A 7,756-nucleotide genomic window follows, 5' to 3' on the forward strand; every position below is an offset into this window, starting at 1 on the left:
GCTGCACTAATGCTGCCCTTTGTACTCCAAAGGACTTTTCTGAGTAATAAGGCTGTTGGGGGGGGGGGAGGGGTTAAAACTCTTTAAAGAAAGAAGAGTCTAGAAAAGTGACTTAAGGAAAATACACCACAATATTGGCAAAACATCTCTGGGTGGTAAAATTACAGGGTAAATGTGTGAGGGTGTTTTCCTTCTTATATGTATTTGTATTTTCAGATCTTCTATAATGACTGGGTATTGCTTATGTAGTCAGAAATAAGAGCAAATGTGGAGGGGTGGGAGAGAAACTTTTCAAAGAGCTTGCTTTGGTGCTGATTACAAATTGATATGGCCTGTTAATCGCAAAGTACACTGTTTATTAAAGCAGCCCCACCGTTCCATGCCTGGCAAAGCCGGTGAACCTTGTCACACTCACTGTATCTGTTTGCAAGCATGGGGTTCTTTCGAGCAGAATCCGATTCCTGGGGAAGAGCGATGGGCTGATGGCCCCGGATATGCTCCAACCCCCCTGTCTCCCCGAGCCCCACCCCCATTCTCTTTCCCCAAAATGTGCCTCTAAGGGGCCACATTTGGGGATCCCACTCCTGCCCCCAAGCCATGGTGCCCCTGGTGCAGCCCTCTGCCTTGACGTGTCAATCTCTGGATACACTTGAGGCGCAGCTGGGGTGTGGCCTGTGGAGCCTGGGGAGCAGCAGGGGAAACTGGATTCCGATTACTCAAGGGTTCCTCTTTGGAGCTTTTGTGAGAGTTCCCAGAATTGCCCCACATGTGCCTCCTGAAAGGTGGCTGCACATTACAGCCGGGGGCTGGGAATTTCAGTGCCCTTAGGGAGCTTGCTTTGAGAGTCTTAGACAGCCTCTTGGTGTTGGACTATCTCCTGCCATCTGTGTTTGCTGTAAATGTCGACTGTCTCATCTTACCGTTAACCAAAATAATGCTCGCCAGGTACTGCGGTCCAGTGTGGGCAGGGTGCTGAGTTTGGTACTTTGTAATCATTTGGGTACTGGTGACTTCCTCAGCTGAATCAGAGGAAACCTCAGTTGCATACAGAAACAAGCAAATACAGTTCCGGAGGCAGAGGTACAGAGAGAGAGAATGAAGGAGAAAGAGGAGGGCATGAGATAGAGGAAAGAGACCTCCAATCAGTTTAATCAGAGTCTCCACTCTTGGCCCCTATCCCTCTGCTCAGTTCTAAAAGACTTTGAGCTCTCTGTCACTAAAGGCATACAAGCCAAAGCCAGGTAACACTTGGCAAAGAGGTGAGGTGGGGAAGATTCAGGTATCAGAAGCCACCAGAGGGTTAGATCAGATGCCCTTAATGGATCCCATTCAATCTCTAGACTAGTAAATGCAGAATGATTCCTGTGATACAGCCATTTCTCTTACTGGTCCCGCTCACTGATTCTTTCTTAGCGCCAATGTCTTCTCCCTTCCTGGATCCTGTCAGTCCACAAGCCTCCTCCTGTTCTGAGCAGGTTCTAGGCTGTAGTAGGCTCAGAGAAAGACAGAGACAGACAGAGAGACAGGGAGAGGTGAGCTGGGGTAAATGATGCCTGGCCCTGGCTGAGAGTGGGGGGCAGGTCCTACTGTTGCTAATGGCTCTCTCTCAGGGGTCTGGGGATCTGGCAGGCACCAACATCTCTGTCCTATGGGCCAGTGAGTTAATGAGGCAGGTAAGCAGGGTGTGATTCCTGGGGGAGCCAGTAGAGTGGATAGAGCCCTTATTCTTTGGGGGATCCAGTATAGAAATGGCCTCTCTGCCTGCCCCTCCCATCTCAGCTCTGATCCCACCTCAGGCAGCTAGCTCAAGTTCCTTGGAGGTGGGGTGCTAGAAGGGACTGCACACCTGCCCAGAAGCCTCTCCTGGCTTTCTCTAGCTGGATCCAGCTTCTGTGCAGAGTACAGCTACAGAGGGGGCGCTAGACTTTCCTGGTGTCAAAGGGCTCCAAGTCACCAAGCAGGGCCCGGGAACCTCAGAGCAACACAAGGAAGGTGAGGAGAGCAGCAGGAGGGACTCAAGGTAGACTTCAGAGTGAACTTCCAGGCAAGTGGTGAGTTCTAAGGGCATGTCAGCCAAGGGGGCTCTGGTCATAACTTAGCTTGAGGCTGATTAAGAAATGGAGGGTGGGACTAGGTTGATGGGTCTCAGGGTGTGGAGTGACAAGGGGAGGGCAGGGGGATAAGATGGAGCCTGGCCAGGGGTGTCAGAGAAGAGAGCTTTTTGGAACTGAGGGTGGGCAGGATCAGAACAATAACCATCATTTACCAAGCACCTACTATGTGCCAGGCGCTGTTCTGAGCACTTAGCTTGTATTACCTCGTTTAATCCTCACATCAACCCTTTGAGATGGGGCCTGTTATTATCCCCATTTTACAGATAAGGAAAGTTAGGCATAGAAGATTGAGTAGATTGCCCACAGTTACATAGCTAAGCAAGTGGTTGAGCAAGGCTTTAACTCCAGGCTCCAGTGCCCCATAAGCTTAACCCTGAAGTTATAGAGCTTCTTATAGGAAGGTATGGATGCTTAGACAGAGCAGGGACAAGGTCCTTTGAGCCTTCTCTTTTCCCTTCTCCCTTTCCCAATCATATTTCATATTATTAGCAGGCAAGCCTGGGCCATGTAGAAGAAATAAAAAAGCAATGACAAATGCCTAGAGAGTGGCTCAGGAACAGTGTCCTTCCCCTGCAGCCCCTGGAACCAGAGTCTGAGATCTGGGGCGTCGGCGGCAGAATTTATAGAGAACCCCCCCCCTCCGGTCTCTTCTCAGCTGTTTTCAGGCAAGTGGCTGCCGTTGGGCCCCGGAGACCAAGCAAGTCCTCCAGGCAGGGTTCTGCAGGAGGGACCTAGGGGACCCCCAGCCCTGGCTCTGAGCCAACTACCAGAGGGGCTTTCCAGCCTCCACCCCCTGGTGTAGGAGAAAAGGGGATGGCGACATCAGCCCCTGAGCCAACTCTGGGATGCCTTGACCCCATCTCCCAGCCTGAGTTCTCTCATTTGGGGGCTCCCCATGTCCTCAACATGTCGGATGGAGTGGGGGTGAGGAGGAAGATCTGACAGCTGGGGTGCAGCACATCCCCCCCACCCACCGCCAGGTAACCCGCATAGCATGACCACAGAGGGCAGTGGTTCCCAGGCTGGTCTTTCAAAACTGCCAAAGCCCAAACCAATCAAATCCGGTCTTTGGGGGTGTGACCCATGTATTACTATTTTTGAAACTCCTCAACTGATCCCAATGTGTAGACATGCTTGGGAACCACTGATTGGGGCTTTATACCTTCTCAAAGCACTTGCACATTCATTTTCCCACTTGAACTTCAAATTAAAACTTGCTCATTTTTGTAAAGCAATTATACTTCAATAAAGATATTTAAAAAAACCTTGCTCATTTCACAGGCAGGGCAAGGTTTTGTTAAAAAAAATATATATATACACAATAAATAAATATATATACTAAATATATATACTATAATAAATATATATGCTAAATATATAAATAATGTTTATCGGATTTAATTTGTACTCCCTGCAGAAATTTGAGAAATACAGAAATTAAAAAGAAGAAAATGAAAATTACCTGAATCTCATCCTTTAGTGACAGTTACTGTTGACACCTGTTTTATTTCCTTTATTTCCTCATTTCCTTACAGTTGAGGAAACTGAGGTAGAGAAACGTGAGGTAACTTTCCCGAGATCATGGAGCTCCCAAGGAGCAGAGTCAGGATTTGAACCCAGGGAATTGATGGAGCCCATCCCATCAGGTTGTTGTGAGGTCTAAAGGGGCTGGTGCACGCCAAGGGCACCCACTGTGTGCAGGGGTCTGTGAAAGGAGGGGGCTCAACAGGGAAAGAAGGAGGCAGCCCTTGGGCAGGTTTCTATACTGTCCTTGTGTGTCCAGAGCAGGAGAATGGAGGCCAACGCCACATCCACCACCGGGCTCACAGCTACACCTGAGCGACGGCTCCGACTCGTCTTTGCCAGGGTCTGTGGCCTCGTCCTGCTGGTGGGGCTGCTGGCCAATGGGCCAATGCTGCTGGTGGTGGGCTGGGGTCTGGGCGCCCCCCACCACTCCTCACCTTGACCAACAACCTCATGGCGAGCATCACGCTGTCTGACCTGCTCTTCCTGGTCTGCGTGGTGCCCGTGGTCCTTCTGAGCTTCCTGCGGCAGGACTGGTGGCTGGGCCCCACCATCTGCACCATCAGCCAGGCTGCCAACAACGCCACCATGTTCTGCACCTTCTATGGCATGGTGGCCATGGCTCTTCTGTGCCATGTGGCAGTGGCCTGGCCTGACGTGGCCCTCCCGTCTGGCCTGGGTGCCCGCCTGCTGCTCTGTGGGTCCTGGGCCTCACTGCATCGCTACCCAACTGGCTGTTCCAGCGAGTGGTCGTGGAGGAGGAGGCCCAGGCCTGCCTCTTGCTCCTGAACCCTGCTCAGACCTCCTGCTACTTCACCCTGCTGGGAGCCCTGGCCTTCCTGCCTTGCATGATGAGGCTGGGCTGCTCTTTCAGCCACCTGGGCTGGCTCCTGTGGAGACATACCCGTAGCCCCAGGGGGTAGAACATCTGGGAGCACCGGGAGAACACAGGGCTCATCCTTGTAGCGCTGGTGGTCTTCATGCTGATGTGGGGGCCCTGCTCTGTGCTAGGCTATGTGGCAGCTGTGGGTGACCTGCCTGCCATGCCGGTGGCTCTTGTGGCATCCAGCTTCTGCACCATCCTGGCCTACTCCAACTGTGCTGTCAGTCCCATCCTCTGCTTCTACCTCTCTCGCCCCTTCCTGGCAAGGCTCAGGGACCTCTTCTGCAGGCCAATGGCAGCCAGGCATCCCAGGGATGTGGGAGGGGCTGGTGTGGCGATAGAGAGCATCCAGCCTGGACATGACAGGGCCCCAGAAAGCCTATGGGGTCTGGCGGGGGTCTGAGAGGTTAGGCTGATGGGAGAGCTGAGATTCAAGAGAGATGGGAAGTCCCCTATGACATTAGATCCCATCCTCTCCATTTTACCAGTTGGGAGACTAAGATCCAGAGAGGGCAGGTAGCCCAGCAAAGGTGACACAGCAATTTAATGGCAACTAGGTCGCTGCTCCCATTCCACCTTGGGGCTCAGATGGATAACTATAGGCTCCATTACTTTCTAGTAGTATGACTTGAACAAGTCCCTTAACCTCTCTATGCCTCAGTTTTCTCATCTGGAAAATAGGATCATGATAGTACCTTCTTGATGGTGTTGTTATGAAGATAAACTTTCTTAACACATACAAAGGGCTTAAAAGAATGCTTGGTACTTAGTACATATGAGTGTTGGTCATTACTATTATTATTATAATCTTATTTTTATTAATTCAGGGGCATTTGAAGTGAGAGTGGTAAAGGGACTTCTAAAGGCAGAGAAGTGGGTAGAGGAATGATCTGGGGGCTGATCATTCCTGGGGTCCTCAATCCTGGGGTAAGGCCTGGGGATTGAATGGGCTGCCTGGGTAGGGGCTCATAGCCCAGGCGGACCCTTCAGTTGCCTCTCTCTTCTCTGCCTGTCCTCCCCCAGCTCTGTCACACACACACCTCTCAGCCCAATAAAGGAATATCATGAAGTAAAGTCAAAATGGAGCTGTGAGTCTGGGCCTGTGAATTTCTGAACGCCCTCCTTTCTTCTCTGTGGTTTCTCTTCCTAATGTGGCAGGGGCAGGGGCCTCTTTTGAGGCCCCTTCCTTCTCTCCAGAGCCAACTGGAGGTCTTCACCTCTCCTACCCCATCCCCTCTGAGAAGTTCCCCAACTCCATGACCTCCTGTGGCCTCCTGGGAAAAAGCCTCAGGCTTTTGTGTTGGCCTGGGAACCAGGGGGATTGTCTCTACTGAAATTCCCAAGACAACATGTTGTGCTTGGTGATAGTGTTACAGCTAAACACACACACACACACACACACACACACACACACACACACACACACTCCGACCCCATGGGCAAAAAGCTTAGAAAAGGGGCTTCCCTGGTGGCGCAGTGGTTGGGAGTCTGCCTGCCAATGCAGGGGACACGGGTTCGAGCCCCGGTCTGGGAAGATCCCACATGCCACGGAGCGACTGGGCCCGTGAGCCACAATTACTGAGCCTGCGCGTCTGGAGCCTGTGCTCCGCAACAAGAGAGGCCGCGACAGTGAGAGGCCCGCGCACCGCGATGAAGAGTGGTCCCCACTCGCCGCAACTGGAGATAAGCCCTCGCACAGAAACGAAGACTCAACACAGTCATAAATAAATAAATAAAAGAACTTGAATTTCTTAAAAAAAAAAAAAAAAAAAGCTTAGAAAACATTGGGATGAACCAAGTCAAAATAGTCTCTTTGCCACAGGACTAATCAAAGCCTCGAATACCCTGAAGGCCATGGGGACTCTCTGAGAGGGGCTCGGAGTGGGCAGTTTCCCAAAACCCATGCCAGGGAACCAGTGTTCCGTGGAACACACCTTGGGAAAGAACCCAGCTACCGTGTTGAGCACAGTAAAGACACTCTCGGTGCACCAGTGGCAGCAGCTCTGAGCCTCGACTGCCCTGCCAGGCGGCCTTCTCCTCCCGATGCTTTCCCACGGGAGCCCAAGGTGAGGGAAAAACGGGTCGCTGGTTATGGGAACTTTCTTCTTCTCGAGCTGTGACTCCAGCCGGTACCCACTCAAAGTGGATCGGAACGCAAGTCAGAGGGGCATCTAATTATAAGGACCGCGGTGAATCAGCTCTAATTTACCATAAAATCGTCTAAGAAGCAAGCAAGTCCCAAACTTTGGTATAATTAGTACCAATTTCTTGTGATGTGCTGGTTGGGAATGGCTGCCTGGAGGGCTAATCTGAGAGCAAACTCACCTAGAGGAGGGAGAAATCCCCTTTCCCTGTGATCCTGGTCCCTCACAGCCACAGGGACTTATATGTGAAGAGGGACAAGGAGGAAAGTGGTGTTTACTGTGCACCTAGTGCAGCAGGCCCTGTGAATGTCACACGCTTCATGCGTGCACATCTACACGTCACTCTGACCACACAACAATCCTGCAAGGGAGGAGTGACAGTTCCATCACACAGAGGAGCAGTAAGTCATCCTGGGCACATGACCTGTGAGGCATTTAGGCTGCCCCAAGAGCCCTGCTTTGGTGGCCACAGATCCTGGTCCCATTCACTGATTTGGCGTCAATACCCCAGGGTGGTAGGATTTCCTTGCTTATTGCTCCAGAGCAGGGGTTAGGCCCATGAGGGTGCAACTGTGTGTGAGGCAGTGTCTCCAGGGCCTGGCACTAACGCTCACTAAATACTTGTTGAGAGATGAGTGATCAAATGCAGTAAAGTCACCCATGGAATAATCTGATCATGTTACTCACCTCTCTCACCTCCTCAGTGGCTCCCTGATTCACTCAGAGTAATGCTGAAGGCCTTACTGTGGCCTACAAGGCCCTGAACATTCCAGATTCTTTACCCTCAACCCCATCTCCTGCATTCTCCCCTCCTTAATGCAGCTTCAACCACACTGGCCTCCTTAATGTTCTTCAAACACACCTCAGGGCCTTTGCACTTGCTGCTCCGTCTCCTTGGAGCCCTCTTGCCTCAGATATCGGCATGCCTCCCTCTCTTTGCCTCAGGGCTCATCTAACTGTCATCTCCTCAGAAAGGCCCTCCTTCCCTGACCAACCTCATTTAAAATATCACCCTGTCATTCTCTGTCCTCTTATTCTCTTATTTTTCTTGTGACTCTTATCACCACCAGAAATTATATTATTTACCTATT

At 51.4% G+C, this 7,756-nt stretch overlaps 1 pseudogene; it reads left to right on the forward strand.

Annotated features, from left to right (window-relative positions):
• Window positions 1-3,906: 3,906 nt before the first annotated feature.
• LOC103000736 (pyroglutamylated RF-amide peptide receptor-like) lies at window positions 3,907-4,561 on the forward strand (annotated as a pseudogene).
• Window positions 4,562-7,756: the final 3,195 nt, after the last annotated feature.

Source organism: Balaenoptera acutorostrata, chromosome 10 (genome assembly GCF_949987535.1).
Source record: "Balaenoptera acutorostrata chromosome 10, mBalAcu1.1, whole genome shotgun sequence".
NCBI classification, from domain to species: Eukaryota; Metazoa; Chordata; class Mammalia; order Artiodactyla; family Balaenopteridae; genus Balaenoptera; species Balaenoptera acutorostrata.